Source organism: Athene cunicularia (assembly GCF_003259725.1).
Source record: "Athene cunicularia isolate RWA chromosome 2 unlocalized genomic scaffold, athCun1 chr2_part1, whole genome shotgun sequence".
In the NCBI taxonomy this organism is placed as follows: Eukaryota; Metazoa; Chordata; class Aves; order Strigiformes; family Strigidae; genus Athene; species Athene cunicularia.
Window position 1 is genome coordinate 61,823,079 of NW_020799095.1, and position 18,538 is coordinate 61,841,616.

The 18,538-nt window shown below is 37.8% G+C and overlaps 1 protein-coding gene across 4 annotated transcripts in view; it reads right to left on the minus strand.

The window, feature by feature from the left end:
* Positions 1–18,528, minus strand: part of FARS2 (phenylalanyl-tRNA synthetase 2, mitochondrial) — a 253,757-nt gene extending 235,229 nt beyond the window's left edge. For 3 of the 4 annotated variants that reach the window (XM_026843386.1, XM_026843388.1, XM_026843389.1), the window contains exons 1-2: positions 12,969–13,035; positions 12,315–12,401 (exon numbers count right to left, since the gene is read on the minus strand). The gene's annotated coding sequence lies outside the window, so the exon portion shown is untranslated. Of the gene's footprint in view, positions 1–12,314; positions 12,402–12,968; positions 13,036–18,444 lie in introns of those variants that run through there. The other variant, XM_026843387.1, reaches the window with a different exon arrangement.
* Between the last annotated feature and the right edge of the window lie 10 nt (positions 18,529–18,538).

Consider the following 18,538-nt stretch of genomic DNA (forward strand, 5'->3'; position numbering starts at 1 on the left):
ATGTAAATATATTACCTAATATATGCTTGGCAGACCAGCACAGCATCTTGAAGGACAGCCTCCAAAAATACTAATACTACTGTCATCTTATTTTCTACACAACACCTCATATTTCAAGCAATGGAAAGCAATTCAGTTTGAAATCACTAGCACTCTTTTTTTTTAAATCAAATTACTTTGAATATTTCCAGTAACGGAATAAGGTCCTCTAAGTCCAGATTCCGGCTTGACCATGCACACCTGAGGCATAATCTTCAAAAAGCAGGATGTTTGGTTGGAATTGGGGGGGGTTGTTTCTTCATGTATGCAGCACATGAGGAATGGGGACTGGAAAAATACATCCTCCTTTGTGAAACTACTTCAAGTTGCATAGAGGATTTTTCCATGTACTATAGTCCTCAAGCAATCAAACTGGCATCACATGGCCTAGTGTACTAATTGTTCAAGCATAGTTTGGGATATTCTCACTGCTCAAAAAAAACTTTAATAGAAACAATGGGAAAGGGTTACAGAAAATACAGTAAGAGTTGCTTTTCTCCATTACATTTTGGAATTGCAGTAATGTCCCCTGGGAATGGGAAAAATGGATACATGGGTAATTAACTACTGCTGTTACTGTGGCTTCACAGAATCATTCAGGTTGGAAAAGACCCTTGGGATCAGAGTCCAACCATCAGCCCTACTCTACAAAGTTATCCCCTACACCATATCCCCCAACATCTCATCCAAACAACCCTGAAACACATCTAGGGATGGGGACTCCACCACCTCCCTGGGCAGCCTATTCCACTGTCTGACCACTCTCTCTCCAAAAAAATTTTTTCCTGATGTCCAGTCTAAACCTCCCGTTGCAGTTTAAAGCCATTCTCTCTTGTTCTATTGCTAATTACCTGTGAGAAGAGACCAGCACCAACCTCTCTACAATGTCATTTCAGGTAGTTGTAGAGAGTGATGAGGTCTCCCCTCAGCCTTCTCCTCCTCAAACTAAACAGCCCCAGCTCCTTCAATCACTCATCATAGGATCTGTTCTCCAGGTCCTTCACCAGCTTTGTTGCCCACCTCTGCACTTGCTCCACTTCCTCGCACTGGTGATGGGTACTACAAAGGGCCAGCTTTCTCAGTACAAGTGGAACATTAGAGAAACAGAGTTTTAAACACCCTTCCAAAACTGCAGGTCAAAGCAAATGAGCAGTATGAAGAGAACAGTTTGCATTGTACTTCGCTCTCAGGATACATAAGCCCTCTCTTTGGGTCAGTCGTTCCAACTTAGTTCACTCCAGAAAGAAGTCCAAGATTCAGGATAACATGATCCAGATAACGTGATCCAAATACAAAGAACACAAAGTTTTATCAACTGGACTTCTTCTCCACATATATCCTAGTTGCTCACAGCATGCACACCTTTGTTTTAAATCTCGTAAGTCCTCCACAGAATTAATGTACAGTTACAGTGAAGGTCTACCCCCCACTTTCTAATTTCTCATGATGGTTACAGTCTCCTGTAACCTGCCCACAAGGAAAGCAAAGCCTAATGACAGCAATAGATGGACAGTCACAGAGCTGGGCTTTGGGATAACAGGATTTAACACATACTAAAAGATAACAATAACCCCAGGACCAGCCTCCTTTAGAAGTGAATTTAGGTTCAAATAGACCAGCCTCCTTTAGAAGTGAATTTAGGTTCAAATAGACCACAAATCCAAAATTGCATTCAAAGCTGGTCACTCAGGGACTTGTCAAGTTGGGTTTGAATGTCTCCAGGGACAGAATTGCCACAAACTCTCTGGGCAACCTAATTATAACTAATTTCAATTTAATGCTCTCCCCCATGAATTCCTCATACACAGACAATCACAAAATACATTTGCTTGCCAAATCTATAGTTGACCTAACTCATGTTTTCAGAAAGGGAGAATGGGCAGAGACTATACATGCAAAAGACTGAAAGATTCAGAGGTGCACAAGTATCGTGCCAAGTCACACACAGAGAAATGTCACATTTGTACATCCACTTCTCAGGTCTTAGAAACCCCATTTACTATCTACCTTGCCAACTCCTGACTTGAAGTACACAATGTACTACTACAAATGCCCTACCTTTTCTTTCCTTTCTGCATCTAGCTACCAGTACTACACAGTGAAGAACTCTGCAACTCTGTAACATGAAGACAACAGAATTCTCCTCCAAAGCTGCTGCACTGAGAAAAAGCAAAATATGCTGGAATACTTCTGTAGTGAATCAAACAACCAAAATTTAAAAAAAAAAATCAAATCAAAGATTAATTGATTTCTTGGACTTGGACAGTAAAATTATTTTTCTTAGTTTTGATTTATATTCCAAACATCTAGAATATTGCTACTTCAGAATTTAGTTGTGGCAAGAGGGGATTAAAACCACAAAATGAGAACAGCTTTCATTGAAAAATAATTCACTGAAGATCTCATACATCACCAACTGAGATGTTCACTTGAGCAAGGAAGCTGATACGTTTATGACAAGCTATTGTGTACTTTTCCAGATGATGGCAACACACTGACAGCTTTAAAAAAGTGTTACTGTAAGGTATACTGTCTAAGCAGTCTTCTCCCTCTGCAGCAATCTAACAGTATATTTACAGTTGATTATAATTTCTATGAAATTCCAACATTTGCTAATGATCTCCAAGACTGGGAAAAACAGCGTCTTCTGTCTCAAGCTCTCTCCTGTAGACACACTATTCTTCTAAAATAGTCTGAAAGATAACACGTGCACTTCTTTTCCATAAAGCATTCGTTCCCAGTTCTTTTAAAAATATTTCAGACAGCACTATTCTCTTTTCCACTTCTGTAAGATGTGTCAGCCAACAGAACATAATTAATCCTCAGGGTAAGGAGTTTACAGTAAGCCTTTTTTTGCAAGCAGTAGAACCATTAAAACTTTATTTCCTCTGTGTCTGGAGGCAAAGCTCGTTTGCAGATTCAGTGGTAAAGGACAAATTGATCTTACTACCTCTGCTTTAGCCAAGGCATTAATAGGGTCTCTCCTTTATTAAGCTCTTTATTCTCACACGCCACCTGTAACTTGCTATCTCTGGTGATCCAGACTCCCCTTATGAAATTTGACTGAAGTGGAAAAAAAAGGGCTTACAACAGATGTACAAATACCATCTTGCAGCCATCATTTCCTTAGGAATCCAATATTAAAACCTGGAATTTTGAAGAATTAATATTAAACTCAACCCAACGTCTTCAAAAAGTGATGGCAAAACATAACACCCAGCAACAGCTTAAGTGAAAGGAGCGCTCTAGTTCTCAAAAATGATACAACTTTAGTCTGTTCTCACTGACAAAGGTCATTGCTAAAGAATACAAAGGTAATCTGCCACTCTGGGGGCAGATTACACTTACGTACATCCATTTCACTTCTTTAAGATCATTCATCCAGGATACTTGCTGCTTTCACTGGGCTGCAATACGTTTAAGCGTGAACAGATTAACATCCAGAAACCTGAAACAAGCTGCCATTGCATTTCACTGTAGATGGACAAGGATTAATGGAGAGACTTTGTAGAGTTAAACCAGACATGCGCAGACGTGCAACACAAACTGCACATTCCTCTGTGAGTGATCCTGGGCAGAAGACTGGGAGTCACTGCTTTTTTAGAGGTCTGCCTTTTCAAAGGTGTTGGGAGGTTGGACAGCAGTGATGGTAATTTAACAGTAGACTACATGGAAACAGTAAGCTACATGAGAACTAGAGAAGTTGATGAACTGACATATTCAAACAGAAGAAATCAAATCCCAATTCCTAAACAGTAGAGGTCAGACAACTATTCTCTAAATATATCCTTGAAAATCTTGTGCCAGTCAAACAGCAGGTTTGTGACACTGTACAATAATACCCTGATCATTTACCTATGCTGTTTCAAGATACACAACAACCAAGATATGATATTTTGCTTCACATTAAATAAACAATATTTTTCTGCTCTTATTCCCATTTGACACCAAAAAAGTAAACCATGTATACATTTTCATTCTCAGTTTCTCAGATTTGTACCTCAAAAATATAGTTCTCCTAAAAAAAGTTACTAATTTTTTGAGAAACGAAGGCAAGTGAGAAAAATCCTTTGCTTACCTATGACCCTTCTCAAATGCAAATGCAGAAATAGCAATATAAGCTCATCAATTTGCATCTAGAGACAAAAAAATAACTACTTAGATCACCTACTCCATTCCTTTTCCAAGGTCTGGATCACTCCTTAAAGCATACAGAGATATTCTTGTAATACACGTCCCCCAAAATCACTGTAGATGATACACAATCACACATCAGTGTGGCCTGAGCATATGTCGTGCTTATTTAAGAAGGCAATGTCTTCCTCAGAAGCAGCATATGTTCTGTGCTATATTGCAGTCGTTACAGAAGCTTTTTTCTTGTAAAGCAGCAGAGAAAATACCACCTAAAACCTCAGCATCTTGCTGGTATAATATTTAATGTTGCTTCAGTAAATCTTAAATGCCTCTAAAAAAATAAATAAATAAAAAAAATTTGAGGCTCCTTTCAATATTTTTTGACTGACACAGACCTGGGTTTTTTAGGTTAGTTTTCATTGACAGGTATGCAACTGACACCTTCAAGATCCTCTACTTACTGTGCTAAAAATTGGGTGCAAACTATCAAAAGTATAAGCAAACTCAAGTGACAGATTTATGGCTAGTTACACAACTGCTACATTGAGAATGGTTTATAAGCTAACACCCCACTTTCTACCTTGGTATTTTTACCCACTATTACTATTTATGCTACTAATACATAAGGAGCCTGGTAGCTTTCGTAAACCCTTAAACTGCAAATCATTCAGACAACAGGATCTGCCAATATTTACAAAGCAAACACAGGACACATCTACATGGAATCTTTGCATCCAGTGTCAATACCCACAGCCAGCTCCAAGCTCCCACCACCCTTCCTCCCTCACCCCAAACAGTATCATAACTTCACCAATTGCCACAGCTAAGGCTTTGGGGCAGCTCACCTAATGATGTACAACACAGCATGGACTGACGTAATAGAAATCTGGTTTCAAATGCTCAGATGAGACATTTGGTCACTCTAAACCAAGATTGTGCAACAGTTTTGCCTGTTTTATGTGTAACATAAGAGGATGAGATATGATGCTATAATTATCACGAAAGAAAAAGGTTTGGAAGTAAGATGTCTACCTTTTGTTTCTTGAAGGCCCAGTACTAGGAAGGCCAACACTAGGTACTTCTGCATTTGCCATATCATAGATATACAAATATATTGGTTTATGTAATTACCATCTCAGTAGATAAGACACTAGAAAAGTCAACATACCAGCATTTCCCAAGCTTGCTACTAATTAAATCATATGCATACAGGTTCAATCCAAGGATGATCAAAGTTAATGAAAAAAATTCCCATTTAATTCAATAAGCTATGGATCAGTTCCAGACAGCTAACTGCTACTCTATCCTCTTTCTTCTTTATCAAAAGCACTCCAACAGTGTGAAAGTGAAGAGGACTCCATGAGTCTACAGACTTTGTATCTCCCTTCAGATGTGAATTTTAAATTAATTATTTGACAGCTGACTACATACAATTAAATAATCTTTTCCATAAAGCTGTATTAGAGGCTACTCCAAGTTTTGAAGGAAAAGAGGCTCCAACTATTGGTCTTACATCAATAGCTTTAAAAGAATTCAACTATTTCTTTTACATAAAGGTTTACCCTCATTTTCAGTTTATGTGCCACACTGTTCACCACTGCAGCAATATATTACCATATCTAAGCATGGAAAAGGTACTGGAAATAGAGCACTAAAATTATAAGGCTCCCTAAAATGAACAGAAAGATAATCTAAAGTAATATGAAGTCAAAGAAATAAACAATGAATGTTCAGATCAAATAACTACCTATTTTTAATTACATTTGAAATGCAATGTCGCAATTGTTGAACAATTTCAGTAACCTGGATATTTCATTTATGAAACCTATGTGAATAGCCTTTGATTCAGTCCTTGTTAACAATGCTTTTTCACATTCTATTTTCACTAAATCCTTGTATTAAAAATGAGAATTTAATTTCAGAATTAAACTCAGCTTCCAGTGCTGCACAGATACTTAGTTCTGTCTCTTTGAAGTCAGAGTTTCATCAGACATCCATTCAGATCAGCCTAAAGTCTCTCATACATTGAAAGCAGAACTGGACAAGAATTACTGTAAAGTCTTTATTTGGGAATCCAATATATGCCTCACTGCTACTAGCCACTGCACAATATCTCAAATCAAATGAGTATTGCACAGGAAATTAAATAGTAAAATATAATAATTTCTGTTTGAGTATCAAGAGCCAGTTAAATGAAAATTAAAGTTGTCAGTTTTCGACAGGAGAAATGGTGCCTGTGCCTAAAACTTCACATTCCATCTATACAGGGACACAGGCTTAAATGAAAAAAGGTGTTTAGACATAGTTTCAATAAAATTTATGCATGCAATGCTGCCTAGTTGGCCACCTTACACCTTTCCTACTCTAAGATTCCAAGCACTTTTTGTTGGAAAAGGCATTTTCTTTTATCAAATCCATCACATCCAAGTTCAAAAAGCTTTGTAGGTATATCCAGAGACATCTACTCTTAGCACCTCCTCTACTTCATGTTAGAGAACCACATCAAAAACAATGGAAAGGGAATGGTGTTACCACAGTTTTTATTACCACACCTCAGGTCTCCTTTGCTGTAGCTACTCAAGCCTTGGATGGCTGTGCTGCACCACTGGGAACCTTGTGACTAGGAAGTCAGAGCAGCAGGATTTTATTCCCAAGCAGTACAAAAACATCCCTCAGGGAGCCCTGAAATCCACAATCAGAATATGAAATGATCTACTGGTCTGCTTGTCCCTTCTCACTCAACCCCTGTCCAAGACTAAAGAGAGAAGTGTCAGAAAACAACTGAAAATCCTACTATCTTTCTTCTGCTTCATATTGCAAGAGAAGATTTCTGCAGACCCACTTTTAGGCATCCAATTAAAAATTATGCTATCAGGTTTTTTTGACTGTGCCCAGACATGTAAGAAATGGTTCTAAACTTAGCTCTTGACTGAGTACAGACATAGCTGCAGGAAAACATATACTGTTATGATTTAAGATACGAGTAAAAATGGATTCCTATAAATTTACCCAGGTGCTCATATCACTATTGAAAAACACTTCTATCTGGTCACTCTCCTTAATAAGGGCCCATTATCTCCAAAACATTGTTTTGCCAATTATTAGGCCTAGCATAAAGGACACAGCCAGCATAAAGATGAACCAATAACCAAACTGTATTTGATACAAAAGGGTCAGCACATGGGTGAGCACTGGGGGTACAAGCAAATCAGATTATACATAATCGACATCAATCCCACTGACCCCAACAACAACACCACACGACCAACAATGGGTGGAATAAATGGTGAAATGCAGTCTCCCATAGAAGGGATGGGAGACAACTGAGTCAACAAGCCAAACACATAAGACCAAGGAAGCCACATACTGAATCTCTACACAGCCCATGTTTAGAAAGGCCAGACCTGACTGGAGCCCAGTTCCAGGGAGGCCCTTCCCCAACAGGAAACTCTGCACAGGGCATCCACCTCACAGACAGACACTGCCCCTTCCTGCAACCCAGATTTTATCCCTCAGTGGGACACCTGACCCTTGTTTACTTAATGTGGGACACCTGGGGCTCATTTACCTCATGCCTCTCCCAGCCAGGCCGGCCGCACCCTGGAGGGAAGCCTAAAGGCAAACTCACCACCCCTCAGTGAAGGGTTGTGGGAATCACCCATATGTCAACCTTAACTAGGGGCTTGTGGTTGAGACCCCAGAATTTGAAACATATAAATGGGAGCTACAAGTTGTACTAAGAAGTAAATTTTATTTACTCACCTTTTTTTTTTTTTTTTTTTTTTTTAAAATAATGTAAAAGCCTTTATTGTTTGGGTATGATTCACTATGGCTGAAGCTCTTTTCTGTTAACTGAGTGAAACAGAAATCAGTGAAGAGGGGTTTTTTTTATTATTCTTCCATTTATGCGCTAGTGATTTAGGCTGTTGTGTTCCCTTACCGTTAATGGGGTTTAGAAGTAGAAGACCCCTTCATCTCTCAAGAACTATTAACCCAAAGTCCTAGTCTAGAATCACAAATATATACAATGATACAGCAAACAAAATCTAGTTAGAAACTCTGTGTCATCATTTACATTGGATCCTAAATCACATGGTAAGCAAACAATAATAAAGAAAAAAATAAAAGTATAGGAAAAAGCAGGTAGCCTACACAGAGTGTGGTATTGACTGTCATGTTGTAAAAGGAAAAAAACCAACCCACTACAGAAGTTTCTAAATGACACAGTTCATTCCAACCCATTTAACCTACACAAAATGCCGGATGCACATGAACAGCAGGATTTGCAAACAATATGGACAGCTCTGCCAGCAGTCTCACACAATCATAGTATCTGTCTCAAAACAGTTAGTCTCACAGCAATACAAATTTCAGAAGGTAAAACAAAAATGAAGATTGCACTGCTAAACATTTTCAGTTTGGTTACCTTTACCCTAGTGGTTTCAGCAAACTTATTTACTACCTATACATATTCATTTTTTAACTACTCTGATGTTATTTCCTTGATCCCCACACCGAAATTTAGCACAGGTGGATGGATAATGTATTTCTTCAAAATCCTACACGACTCGATGAAGCCTCTGTGCTGCCTCATCAGTCTTCCAATACATTGCTTGGCTTCAAGATGAAAGACTTACTTCGTTCTTTTAAGAATAAGTGTACTCAAGACTCCTCACAAGAATTAATTGCCTAGACAACCTCCATTAACAATCTTAAAAATTTCAGTTTGTATATTCTACTGTTATGAATGTATACAGGTTACCAAAAGACAGAAAACACAATCTGAAAATATTCTATTTATATTAGGAAACATTTTCTTTAACAGTAGCTAAACACATTAACTATGTTGTCATGGTTTATGCCCAGACAGCAACTAAGCACCACATGGCCGCTTGCTCACTCCGCCACATACCGTCCCCCAAGGAGGGATGGGAAGAAGAATCGGAAGAAAAAGGTAAAAACTCGTGGGCTGAGATAAGGACAGTTTAATAGGACAACACAAGAAGAGATGAAATAATAACAATAATATTAATAAATGAATGTACAATGTGAGTGATGCACAATACAATTGCTCACCAACTGAAATCTGGTGCTCAGCCCATTCTTGAGCTGAAATCCCTCCTCCCCAGCCAGCTGTCCCAGTTTATATACTTAGCATGACATCATATGGTCTTGAATATTCCCTTGGCTAGTTCAGGTCAGCTATCCTGGCTGTGCCCCCTCCCAGCTTCTTGTGAGAATTAACTCTATCCCAGCCAAACCAGGGATACATGTTTAGAGCCTAAGGGTAAAGAGTGTAATCTTTTTCCTGAAAAATACTTCAACTGCAACAAGGGATACTGAATTATAGACAATACTGTTGAGAAATACTCATGAGAAATTTTAGAATAAGATCCCTCAATTTAAAATTCTGCCTACACAAGTCAAATTTTTTAATGGATTTGCTTATTCCTGTTATAGTTTCCTGATACAACTGTGCTTTGGTTCTGTCAAATTTTACAGCTAGAATTAATCCATCTGTATTCAGGCACACCTAGCTTGTAATACTATTTGATTACGGCTGAACATTACTACCTTTACAGTGTTCAAGAGATGCTGACATCTTCTGTAACTTGTTAAAGAAGAACTAGTTTGAAGATACTCTGTAGCAAGTAAAGCAAGGGAAGTATGATTTAAATGTAGGTTTAAATTGTGTCTCCATCCAGTCCTGCTACCACAGGATAAAAAAGGTTTGAGAGTGTTACAGTAAAGAGAACAAGACTAGAATCACTAACTTCTTTCTCTGTCATCAATTTTAGAAAACAGGATATATTTGGGTCCATGGCTGACAACACCCCAGGATAATGGGCTCCCAAGCAGCTTCATGCTTTATTATCCTTAATGTTACCAGATAATATCTCCTATAAGGCTTGCTAATGTTGATGTACTTACTCCAGATAAAGCACAGCACAAAGAACAACAAAGTCTTTGTTTGAAAGACCTTGAGAAAACCATATATTTTAATTATGTCAGATAACCCTTCCGTGGCACCAGATACTTGAAAGTCACACTTCTCTCCAGAGCAAGCCTCAGTGAAAGAAAACTTAGAGCTCAGGATACACATCTCAAGCTCTGGTGCACAGAAGTATTTCTCCATCCATTCTTTAGATAACAGAGGCAACACAAACTCATCTTGCATTCTGAGCCAAGATGCACACACTGACTGGGTGGAAAATGCTATACAAGTTAGGGAAAAAAGTAAACAATTACATGAAAGAATCAAATCTTTATTATTAATGAAGAATAAGGTGTTATTACAGCTCAAGGTCACATATGGCAAAACAATCTTCAGCTAATGCCATGTCCATTATGTACTAAGAGAATCAAAATTAAAACAGAGGTGTTCTTATTTTTTTCTTTAAAACCATTTGTAGAATTTTAATTTGCAACATGTTGAACGATCAAGTTTCATACAGGCCCAGCAGGCTCTGTCACTCACGATCTGGAATGAGAGCAGTCAGGGGACACTGGGATCAAATGAACTCCTAATATCAGGTGAGGGAATAGGATGGTAGAACCTGCAATCTCTCTTAGCCAGTGTTTATAAAGAAATCATTTAAAAAACAACACAGGGAGTCTGAGAAAAGCAACTACAATAACCATGGTGTTCCCACATACTTTGCTCAAGTCTTCATCTACCCAGCAGCATTTTAGAATAAATATATATTAAGAATATAACCAACCCCAAGAAAACAGTGAAAAATGGCAGTATCAGAATAAGATACATTGGGATTAGAAGGATGGGGCAATAAGAATCATCATCTGTGCAGGGAGGGAGGGAGACAGAAAGGAAAACAGAAAAAGAAAAAGCTAACTTTATCAAGCAACATCTCTCTTTAGAACAACTTTCTTCCATAAAACTTGACAAAGCTAGTGTGTGTGAAAAGCAAGTAGCTTTTCTAAGTTCAACAAACGTATACAGAGCTGATATTTAGTTACCTCTTCAATATCTGATAATTTTACATATGCAATACCATATCTGTTCATTTTAGAATATTATCTTCCCAAGGGAAGAGCTAGTGTAATGCACTATGTGTTTTTTCACCCTGAAAGTAATTAGTAAAAGAAAATCAAAGTTAAAACAAATGTTGCAAAAAAAAAAAAAGGCTATGTTTACAGCCCAAATATATAAGAAAACAATGAAAAGATTAAGCTACTAATCTCAAAAATAAGATCACTCTCAATTAAGGTCTTGAACACTGTTTTGAAAGTGAAATCAATTTTGAAATCATACACAAAAAAGTTTTGAACAAAGCACCATTAAATCTCTGCAAGAACCCTGATAATTTGGCTCTCTTTATCTGTTTGTCTCCATTTTAGATGCAGCACACATACTTCACAAGGACTCATTTCCAAAAAAGGCAGAAGTAAAACAATTATGAAAAACAACTAGATAAAAATAAATGAAACAAAGCATATAGAGTGCCAGGAAAAAAAAAAAAAACAAAAAACAAACAACAAACAAACAAACAAACAACAACAACCACCACAAACCACCACAAAACCAACCACCAAACCTGATATTGGGCAAAACTGATCCTAGTCTACAAAGCATAACTGAAAAAGCTAATCACAAAAGTTCTAGAACAAGGTGATACTTAATTTAGGACTCCAGACAGATAAAATCTCATACATCTTCCCAGAACAGTACTTTGAACTATTTCTTCGCCCATTTCTCTTTCCTGCCTTTCTTCAGAATGTTAAGCACAGAATCATCTAGGTTGGAAAAGACCTTGAAGATCATCCAGTCCAACCATTAACCTAACACTGACAGTTCCTAACTACACCATATCCCTAAGCGCTAAACACAATCCTATTGGAAAGCTGGCAGCTCCATTTCATAGCTAGGCACCCCCACCTAAATTCATCACAGCTTGAGCTAGGACACAACACTTTATGAAGAGACACAGACACACACTGCCTTTAGCTTATTCTCCTAGGGTGCAGGAACATAACAGAGTGGAAGATTAACAGGGGGATTTGTAAGGCCATTAACTATTGTCTCTCTCAAGAGTTCACTCGTGAAACTTGATACTACCTAAAAAGGCTGGAAGTGCTGGTGTCAAAGATTCAGAAAGCTAAATTTATTTGTAGTTACTAACCTGCAAGCAGAAATAATCTTTTCTCAGGTCTGCTTCCTTTGCCTGTTAGCTGTAGTCAGTGCTTTGTTTCTTCTCTTCAGGGACTGGCTGAAAGACAAATTTTGACACAGTCACCCCAGATTAAAAAAAAAAAAAAAAGAAACAGAAATAAAATAAAGTTCTGACTATAAGTGTGAAGGCATGTAAGAAAATATTGACAACTCATCTTATCTTACAAATGCATCAGAAGCATGATATGTTCAGACATATGTCCCTAATGTACTATCATGAATGCTGCCCAGAGCTCTGGGGACATAAAACTGATAGTAGCACAAGATGAAAGATCAAGAATGTCAAGGATCATGAAAAATTAAATTATCTTAAACTCTACCATTACTACAATTTGCTAATATGGGTATATTGGTTCTGTCATTCAAATGAAAACATTGCTCCATAGTTTACTTTCCTCTCCATAAACATTCTCTTTTGATTTCTTTGCTTCAGCTTCATATTTAAATTGTTGGGCTTTTTTCTGGACCAAGAGTCCAAGCTACCAGAACAAAAAGTCATGTGGATGCATAGCACCATATAAAATGAAAATGCATTACCAGCGGAAAATCATATTCCCTCTCCCCTCATCACACAGTCAGAAAACTAAACAGATGGCCTACTTACAGTCCACTTAGTCCTTGCTGCTTTACACGTTCATTGTAAACCACAGTTTTCCTTAAACTTTTTTTCCCTAAAAAAAACACCCTGTTTTCCCTACATCCCATTCGCAGAGGTCATGCCTCTCCCCTTTTCAACATATTATACAAGAACTTTCCACTTTTATTTTACCTTGGAAAACATGTTTTGTTACATCAGCTCTACTACCTTATAGCAACGTAGTATTTCTACCCCTGATACTTTGTGCTACGAACTGCTTCCAGGAAATAATCACAAATAAGAAAACGCTTAGTGAAGTGGATTTTCAGGGAAGGACTTAAGCAATAGCCCATGACTTGAGTGGAGCTAGCCCCTAGTATAATTTCACAAGAGGGCCCATGCCCACAATGCAGGGAGCAGAACTGGGATGCACCCAAGCAGCAGGTTGTCTTTGTTTTTCCATACCGGAGACATGAGGCTGGCTAACAAGAAAAAAACCCACAACATTGTGTAAGCTGTGCATGTATCCCCAATGCTGCGTCATGGAGAATCTGGGATGAACAGCATGACCTTTACTACCAGGACATGACTGTGCTCATGCTTTTATACATATTCACATGCTTTTACACAGTCACATACACATTCATATATGACAAAAATAAACTTAAGAGAAGAAAGAACTTTGCTGTAGCAAGACATCATGAATGTAATCATGACCTTTCACTAAAAAGGTTGGCAGTACCACTTGTAACCAATCTGGCAAACTGGAAATCACAAGTCAGCAAAAAAGATACAGGTGTGGCTACAAATTGATTCTCAGTTGCTCTTAAACAAAATATCAGTCCTTGATTTACAGCTAAGTTTGCTTCCTAAGCTAAAAATGTCAATATCCTCTAAAAAAAGGAAGAAAAAAAAAAAATCAAAATAACTAAGCCTGGCTGGATGACAGCTATTGAGAAATATGATGATAGTGTAAATCACACAGGAGCAAGAGGAATTACACAGCATGACTCTAAGGGGCATAAATGAAAGAGTGAGATGAACTTAGGGAAGAGGGTGGCATAGACTGAGCATGAGAAAACATTTTTTAACAGCAATATACAATATAAAGTAGAATATTTTTCCTCACGGAAAGGGAAGTTATTTAAGACTAAATTAGATAAAACATAAAGAAAGCATTTGTGAAACACTTAAGTCCTGTCCTTCTCGCTTCTCATAATTAGGTGTCTCAGTAAGATTTCAGTATAACAATCAACCACACAGCAAAAATACATTAATTTCTTGTTGGGTTCTCGTCTTGGAAAAGTACCTTGGATTTCATCAGCATTAAGGTTAGAAGTGTCATTCACATTTAATTCATCACACTGAACTATTTAAGCATTATATGTAATTTTAATCCCCTGTTACTTATTCTCTTGCCTATTGCTGTTACACAAAATTATCTTTTTAATTCTGGACTTTTATAGCATTTTTATTACAGACATTTCAAAGTACTTTACCAACATATGTCCACTACCAACATCTTTCAAAATCAATACATATATATCAACCTTGCAGGTTGTTGATCCAGAAATTATCCCACAATTGCTGAACTGTCTAGCTGCTTAACATGATACATAATTAGTAAGCAATGTGATGCCCGTGAAATACTCTGGTGTTGCACAAGGCCATGGGAAATTAGAAGATTATAACCGAAGCCAGGAAGGAAAACAAAATTCAGTGTTTCTTTCAGTTTGATGTCTGAAGCATGAGAAATCAGCAAAGGCTTAGGAGCAGTGGTAAAACAGGTATTCCCTTACACAACCACGTATTACAACAGAAAACCCACCACAGGTTTAGGCTTTTTTCCTATCATTACTATTCTCAGTCTTACTTTAAACAATACACAACATTCTGCAATTCAATCTGAAAAGAGATGGGGTAACTCCCAAAACGTTACTGAGAGGAGTTTTATTCCATTTTTTTCTTTACATTGAACTCTTAGGAAGAATTTTCCAAAATGCACAAATAATGTAGGAGAGTAGCTGAATTTGAAACACGGAAGTTTCTCCTCCTGCTTAAAAATGTTCTCTTCTATATGGAAACCAAATAATTTTTTTTTAAAAAGTAGAGTTATTCGAAGCCTCCTTTTGATTGTGGAAATCTTACTCATTATAAGGAATGTTTAAATTATAATTTGTTACATTTGTGACTGAAATCCCAAAATTATTGTGATTTATAGTCCTTATTTTAAAGGTTCTACACAACACTGGGTAGGATCCCACTGTGTCCATCAAGAACTAAGAGCAGGGAAGAAGAGAGAGAAACCACACCACAGCAGCAGGGAAAAGTTAGCATGTTTTCACAAACTGAAAAACAATAATTAAGAGAGATGATAATATCACAAAAATCAATTACCATTCTGACCCCCAAAGAAAAATAGTGAACATGAACATTAGTGTGCCAGGAAAACAGTTACTCTCTTAAGCACTGAATGCCATGTCATAAAGCTGAAATAGAGTACCACAAGGAACAATTCAGCAATGTACGACAAAACATCCAATATGTAATGGAGAATGTAACAGCTGTTTCCTTTCACACCAGTCCACAGTCTCTGCAGGTATTTAATCCAAATTCACACACACACCCCCTTTTTTTTTTTTTTTTTTTTTTAAGCAGCTACACATTTAAAGTATTAGTAACTGTTCCAAATATTGATACTATTATATCATTCTCAAAGTGCTTATTTATCACAAGAGATGCAGGAACGCAAGGCACGGGCCACCTTCCTTCCTCAGACCAAATGCCAAAACCAAAGACTTCTGTACAAATTAACACCCACCAATCCCCTTCAACAGCGATTATATGTATCACTGCAATTAAGAAAAACATATCTCTAGCCCCAACCCTATAAAATGTAACAATAGAACAGCACTGAGTTTTAAACCATAGAAGTTTGGGGGGAAAAAAACCCACAAAAATCTTCTGCCCCTGTCTTGATAGGTCCTAGCTTCGTGTCTAAATTAAATTCAGGTGTGGATTCCCCCTAAAGAATGAGGCAGCAGCTAAGAAAGTGATAACTACTGCTTCCCCATACCTAGGCTCCAGTATCAAAGGACACAACGATGGCCATTTGGGCTGTGTCGGTCCATTTTCTGCAGGCTTACAGTGAGTCACGTACACAGACGGCTAGAAGAAACATGTGTACCCCAGTCACAGCAGAAGCCATCCCCACTTACTGCAGAATGACAGAACTTTCAAGACCATAATCCATTGCTTCCAAGAATAAAATACATAAAATACCTAAGAATTTTTCTAGACAACAGCACCAATCCAACTGCACAAAGATGACAAGTTTCTGCAAAAAGTTGTTCTTCCCTCCTTGAGTATAATAAAGATTAAGGTAGGAAAGGGAGACAAGAGAAAAGTCTTTTTTCCCTTGGTATGTTTACTTTGCTTTTGATAGTACATTGAATGTGCTTACTGCTAATTCTAAACATACAAGATTTCCTTTAAAAAAATGGTTATCTAATAAAAATGTACAAATTTTTTTTTTAAAGAATCACAAAAACTGTAAACGAGATTCAGGAATAGATTTAGCACCTGAGGCCATTTCAAAAGCATTTACAATTACTTTACAAATGTTAAATCAATAGTGTTTTGTAAACAAAATGTTCTTAATGTGCTTTGCTTTCTTCCCAATTACTCTCTCTTCTATTACAGCTGAAGATTGTTGCTTCAAAACTTTATTTCTCACAAAGAGGGCAGCTGTAAAATTAGATGGACTAATTGCCACACTTATCTACAGAATGATTTCACATAATTTTGCTAAACTCTCCAAGCTAGGTTTTGCTCTGCATCTGACAGACATCTCTTACGCTGTCTGAAGCCCATGATCAAAACAAAGGACAGGGTTGCCACTGCTGCTTTCAGGAAAGATAATAAACCTGCAGACACAAAGCAAGATTTCTGCTTTATCTGCTTTAACACGTATTAAGCACCCCAGCTGCCAACAGCTGCAAAAATGGGGGAGCATCAGTGCCTCAGACAGACTCGCTTCTGGCATGGCAATCTGTGTGAACAATATGGCTTGGACTACAAGGAGAATTGGGTCACTAAAGGGTATGCTTGCTTTACATTTTTCTCTTTGGGTTTCCTGAATGCCAAAAGCTAGCCCAAAAGACCTAGTTTTGTAACTTACAGGAGAAGGCCTCAAAAGCATGATGCTTATCACAGTGTCTCATTTTTCTACAAAAATGCAACATTTCCAATAACATTTCTAGTTTTGGTTTTGATAAACAGAACATCCAAGAAATTTTCTACATCCAGAAAAATCTCTTTCTGGAAGCCTAAAAGGGCTGCTAAGATATAGCATACTTGTAAAGATTAATTTGAGATAAATCCATGTGTCTATACTATTTACATCCAGAAGCACAGAACTATTTCAGTTCTATGCAGTAAACTGTAAATTGCGTCAGATGTACAACTAACACATAATAATACTCAAAGTACATACACATAAAATATGCGTTCAAATAGTAGCAGCAATTTTGAAGCACTTTCACCAGAGATATGTAGAATGTATATAAACATCTACTACATACAAAACATACCATGAAGAAAGTAGGAACCCTGTAACGACTAGAAGTAAATCATATTATTAATAATATTTAAATACAGATGGGTCATCATATCTGTAAGTTACAAAGTACAGTTAATTTTGCAGTGGCAGAACTTGCAGCAGAAGACAATGCTAGGTATATGCTGTTTGCAGCAACAAAAGGATCAGGATGCCTCTGGTACAGAAAATAAAATAACTGCTTAAGTAGAGAAAGAGCTCCAGCCTCACAGCAGAGAAGAATAAAGACCAAGATTTACCAAATAAACAGGCAGAACACACTTTTTAAATAGCTCAGGTAACCTATTGTTATGTGGACTGTATGATCCATAGGCACTGGGTACACCAGTTCCTGACTGGGTACTGCCCATTTCGAGGCCAGTTTCAACACATGTGGGCCTGGGTGTTAAATTCACTCAAAGTTCCTTTACTGAAAACCTGCACGAATAGGGAACCTTAAAGAAAAGCACTAATAAAAGCTATGTGGTCATTTCCAAAGGCTGTGAAGAAAATAAAAAATAGTAAGTAAATGGGGCTGTGGAAACAGTAAGAAAAATAGTAAGTAAATTGAGATTTCCCATTGAAAATAAAAGCAGAGAAGCAGGAAATCCTTGCAAGCCTCCTTCAGAGTCTCTCACTACTTAACTTAAACAGTAGATGAGCTACACAGGTCAAGTTAGTTTAAATCACAGAACTCAAAACAGGACACTGACAGGAACAACTCACACATGACTGTCACACATCAGGCCCCATACACGAGCACCGGTCAGCCTTCACTGCAAACTCAGATTGCGATTTCGAAGCAATCACCTGTTGCTCGTTTCCAGGCCCTGTACCAATCCCACCTGGCCACCATCCCCCTCCCCATGCAAAAAACAGTCGCAACTGTACACCGCTATCACCCACCAGTTTATTCGAACGCAGTGTTCCCCTTCCCGTTCCTTGGGACTTGCCCACCCCGACAGCGCCCGGGCCGTTCGCTGCCGACCCGGCTGGAGCC